Source organism: Phoenix dactylifera, unplaced genomic scaffold (assembly GCF_009389715.1).
Source record: "Phoenix dactylifera cultivar Barhee BC4 unplaced genomic scaffold, palm_55x_up_171113_PBpolish2nd_filt_p 002167F, whole genome shotgun sequence".
NCBI classification, from domain to species: Eukaryota; Viridiplantae; Streptophyta; class Magnoliopsida; order Arecales; family Arecaceae; genus Phoenix; species Phoenix dactylifera.
Genome location: NW_024069432.1, coordinates 37,010 through 42,400, shown reverse-complemented (window position 1 = coordinate 42,400; position 5,391 = coordinate 37,010). Strand labels below are relative to the sequence as shown.

The 5,391-nt window shown below is 41.1% G+C and overlaps 1 pseudogene; it reads left to right on the top strand.

Annotated features, from left to right (window-relative positions):
* Positions 1–220: 220 nt before the first annotated feature.
* Positions 221–4,388, top strand: LOC120109428 (annotated as a pseudogene).
* Positions 4,389–5,391: the final 1,003 nt, after the last annotated feature.

Genomic DNA, 5,391 nt, shown 5'->3' with positions numbered 1-5,391 from the left:
CCAACAGTCTATCTCGCATAGGATATACCTTTTCAAGCTGCCCGTAGCTCTGCTCCAACTATAGTAAGTCCTGGCATGTGGTGTTTTCGGACTGCAACCAATGTATTAGGATGGTCTCTGATTGCAAAACTCACACATTCGTTCTCTCTCCCTGCTGAAGTTTAATAAATTTGTAAACGGCACAAAACGTCCTCTTCACACCACCGCCGGTCGCCACACCCCAGATTAGAAAGGCGAGGCGTTGATGTGGGCTGCACCTGCAGAGGTACTGGAGTCCAAGGGAAGCCTTCTCCTTTTGTACGTTCTTATAGGTCGGTAGGCATCTATGCCGACTGCCGTCTCTTTTTACTACCTGAAAGCGAAAGGGATTGTATTGGGAGGAAAATCCCAATTTATCGAGCTTTTGCTTTTGTCTTCCTCCTCACACTGTGAGTATCCCCTCGTTCATCTTCATTCGAAAAAAAAAGAAAAAAAATCCTTTGGGCTAGATTCCATTAAGAAGGGGCTTGTATGTGATTTGGGTCTCTAAATTAAAGCAAAAGGGGTTGGGGAAAAAAAAATCCCTCAAATCCAATCCATGAGTCTGTTTTGCTTGTTATCCCATGTCCAGTTGGTTTCTGCCATTGGATTTTGAATGCCAGAGTCTTAGCCATGAGGGCGTGGATCGGTCTCCTTGTTGTCTCTGCTATTTTATGCTCCAATTCGGCAGTTTTCGGCGAGACCGAGGAGAATGACCTCACCATCCTCGAGGAATTCCGGAAGGGATTGGACAATCCGGAGCTCTTGCAGTGGCCGGCCGGCGGCGGGGACCCCTGCGGTGAGAGGTGGAAGCATGTCTTCTGTGTCGACTCCCGGGTCACCCAGATCCAAGTAGCGGAGCTTGGACTTAGTGGCTCTCTCCCCAAAGATTTTAACAAGCTGGAGATGCTCAACAATCTCGGCCTCCAGCGAAACAATTTCAGCGGAGAGTTGCCGTCTTTCAGCGGGCTCTCCAATTTGCAGTACGCCTATCTCGGCGGCAATCGGTTCGACACCATCCCCTCGGATTTCTTTGTCGGCCTCCACGATTTGCAGGTCCTCTCTCTGGATTGGAACCCTTTGAATCAGAGCACCGGGTGGATGCTGCCTCAGGAGTTGGAGAATTCGGCTCAGCTGATGAATCTTTCACTGATAAGTTGCAATCTTGTCGGCCCGCTGCCCGATTTCTTGGGGAGATGTCTTCGCTGAAAGTCTTGGAGCTGTCTTACAACAATCTCTCAGGCGAGATTCCCGCGACTTTTGCGGGCTCGAATGTCCAAATTCTGTGGCTCAACAACCAGAACGGGCCTGGGTTCGGCGGCTCTATCGATGTCATCGCCTCCATGACGATGCTCATCGATGTCTGGCTTCACGGGAATGGCTTCACCGGCCCGATCCCAAGCAGGATCGGGCCCTGCACTTCTCTGATGCGCCTGTGGCTCAACACCAACCAGCTCGTCGGCCTTATCCCGGAGAATTTGACCACCCTGCCGGAGCTCCGGTCGCTGCAGCTGGATAATAATCTTCTCATGGGCCCCATTCCGAATATGAGCTTCCGCAATTTCAGCTATTCTCATAACTCCTTTTGCCAGGCTGCCGCCGGCGTTCCTTGCTCGCCAGAAGTCACTGCGCTTTTGGATTTCCTCGACGGCTTGAACTACCCGCTGAAGCTGGCGAGATCATGGCTTGGTAATGATCCTTGCTCTCACTGGTTAGGGATACTGCTCTAGCAATAAGGTGTCTGTCATCAATCTGCCTAACTTTCAATTGAATGGCACAATCAGTCCTTCCCTTGGTAATTTTGATTCGCTCACCCAAATTAGACTCGACGGAAACAATCTTACAGGCGCGATTCCTCAAAATTTAACGAGCTTGAAATCCTTAAAATTGTTGAATCTTTCTTCAAACAACCTCTCTCCTCCTGCTCCAGAGTTCAGTAATGGTGTGACAGTCCTCGTTCATGAAAATCCATTGTTCGAACCTTCTAATTCTCCAGGATCTCCTTCTAGCAGTAACTCGCCGCCAGCTCCCACTGGTTCATCTTCCTTTCCTAGTGGTGGGGGATCTGAATCAGATAATAGCCCAAGAAGTTCTCGGAAGGTGAATGTTCTGATAATTGTTATCCCGATTGCGGTTGGTGTTTCGATCATAGCACTAGTCTCTCTATTCCTGTGCTGCCGTCGGAAGAGAAAAAAGAGTGCTTTTACAGCACCAAGTTCAGTTGTTATCCACCCTACAGATGCATCTGATCCGGACAACATGCTAAAACTTGTGGTTGCAGATAATGCCGGCAACAGCATATCTGGTAGTGATCTTCAGGGTGGAAAGAGTACTCGTACAAGCGATGTTTATGCGATCGACGGAGGGAACTTTGTAATATCATTTCAAGTTCTTTGTGACGCCACACGAAATTTTGCTCCAGAAAATGTGCTTGGAAGGGGTGGATTTGGGGTAGTTTATAAAGGAGAATTGCATGATGGAACGATGATTGCAGTTAAGAGAATGGAGGCTGCGGTCTTGAGTAATAAGGCATTAGATGAATTCCAGGCAGAAATTGCTGTTCTTACAAAGGTCCGACACCGAAATTTGGTATCCATATTGGGTTATTCTGTGGAAGGCAATGAGAGGCTTCTTGTTTACGAGTACATGCCCCAAGGAGCTTTGAGCAAGCATCTTTTTCAGTGGAAGCAGCCTCGTTTGGATCCATTGTCTTGGAAAAAGAGGCTTAATATTGCATTGGATGTTGCACGGGGGATGGAGTATCTTCATAACTTGGCTCACCATTGCTTCATCCATAGAGACCTTAAGTCATCGAATATACTCCTTGGTGATGACTACAGGGCAAAAGTTGCAGATTTTGGGCTTGTCAAGCTCGCACCTGATGGAAAAAATTCTGTGGCAACTAGGCTTGCAGGAACATTTGGATATCTAGCTCCTGAATATGCTGGTAAGGGCTTCTCACCCATATTTTTTTTATCCTAAATATGAATAGACATATGATTTTGGTAATGATAATTCAGAAAATAAAAAAAAATGAAGATTCAAATCTGGAGCACCGTTATGTGCAGTTTGTGTTTCTTAAATGTTGTATATAGTTCCCCTGCATATTTTTGTTGTCTATTTCTCTCTGTGCTCATTTGTGTAAAAGACAATCTGGCTATCAGGATTGGTGTGGTTATTTTGCATAAGCGCTTGATTTGCTGTTAAGAGCTTATGACATACTTGTTATTTGTCTAGAAACAATCTGATGACGATCTGGGAGTAATTGAATTAAACAGTTCTCTAGCCTAAAATGTAGGTATCTAATCCTCATTAATTCATGTAACTATGCCCATCATGAATGTTTTTGGATTGTGTCAGAAGGAAAGTTTGACAGTGATATTATGCATACTCTAATGCTAATATATATATTTTTTAAAAGATTCAGTCTTCTAATCTTTGCTACGTAGTTCTTGTCATATACAAGTATATAATTGTGTCATGATATCTGGAACTACTTGTAACATGTCTGCTATTAATCTTTTTGAGGACTCCTCCACATACAAAGTAGCGAACATGCTACGTTTCTAACTTAATGCTGAAACCATTCTTTATTCCGCTTTTTTGGTTTTAGCAAATTCTTTTATGCAACCAACTATTATTAATTCAAAATTTTTCTTGGTTATAATAGTGACTGGAAAAATCACAACGAAAGCTGATGTCTTCAGTTTTGGAGTAGTGCTAATGGAGCTACTGACTGGTTTGAGGGCACTTGATGAGGATCGGCCCGAGGAAAGCCGATACCTAGCTTCTTGGTTTTGTTACATGAAAACTAGTAAGGAGAAGCTCAAGGCTGCCATTGACCCATCGCTTGATGTCACAGATGAGACTTTTGAAAGTATATCAATCATTGCAGAACTTGCAGGCCATTGTGCTGCACAAGAACCTCAACAACGGCCTAACATGGGCCATGCAGTTAATGTGCTCGCCTCACTGGTTGAGAATTGGAAACCCCTGAATGATGATCAAGAAGAATATTTGGGCATTGACTTTCGCCAGCCCCTCCTGCAAATGGTAAAAGGATGGCAAGCTGCTGATGGTACCTCAGATGTCACTTCATTAAGCCTTGATAACAGTAAGGGAAGCATTCCAGCCAGGCCTGCTGGATTTGCGGTGTCCTTCACTTCTGCAGATGGCCGGTGAATATACCGGTATCATTTGCTTGTTTGTAATTTTCCTTGTAGCAAATCCTTCTCTTAATTTTCAGTCCTTGTAGATAGATATCTTTCGAGAGATTTCATGCTTGCATCAATGTGATTTTTCAGTTTTGTTCTGTAATTATTCATTGTGGATGAAGCTAGATGCCTCATGCCAATGCTATCTTATATCCATTATGTGGGTGCGGTGATGGATGGAAGTTTTTAGGGGCGTTTGATATGGGGTGATCGTCCCAGAATGAAGGATGATATGGGTGGAGTGATAAGATCACCGCGTTTGGTTGCACTATGGTGATTCTATGTGGTGGTAATCCTACATCACCTCCACTCCTCAAATCACCGTCCAACTCGGTGATGGGATATCCGTCTTTGAGGTCAGAAATTCAAGATCACCTCAGGACAATGATCCTGGGTTGAAAGTTAAAGACAAAAATACCCCTCAATTTAGCAAAAAAATTGATATATCCATATACCATCAATATATTATGTCAATGTTATATATATATATAATATTATATTATATTAATATTATATATTATATTAATGATAATATAATATATTACTAATCATATTATTATCCTATTATTATTGAAAGATAATTTTAAATTATAGTAGAAATATATTATTACATTTTATATTTATATAATGAAAATATTTAATATATTACTCTTATTTAATGAAAATATTTATATTAAAAAAATCTATTATAAGTATAAATAAAAATATTAATTCTATAATGAAAAATAACATAATTTTATAGGATTAATAATTTATAGGAGTAATAAATATATTTTTATAGAATATATTAATAATTAATATATTGATAAATATTTTAATATTTTATGATAATATATTTTATATGATTAATAAATATATGATAAGGGCTACTAAAAGTAGAATATGTGACAAAATTATGGAGCTATTATTGGAATTAGCATATTGACTTATATTTTTGATTCATGAGAATAAAAAATATATAAAAAATTCATCTAAGATATATTAAGAGTATTTGTGGTATTATGTGGTCGGTGATCTTGGATCTCCGTACCATATCAAGCAAGTTATTCATGGATATCTGAAAATTTTTAATCACTGGACCATGGCCTACCAAACACATTGATCTTAGATCATTGGGGATCAAATCACCCCAGTATTCGGATCACTGAAGATTTTAGAT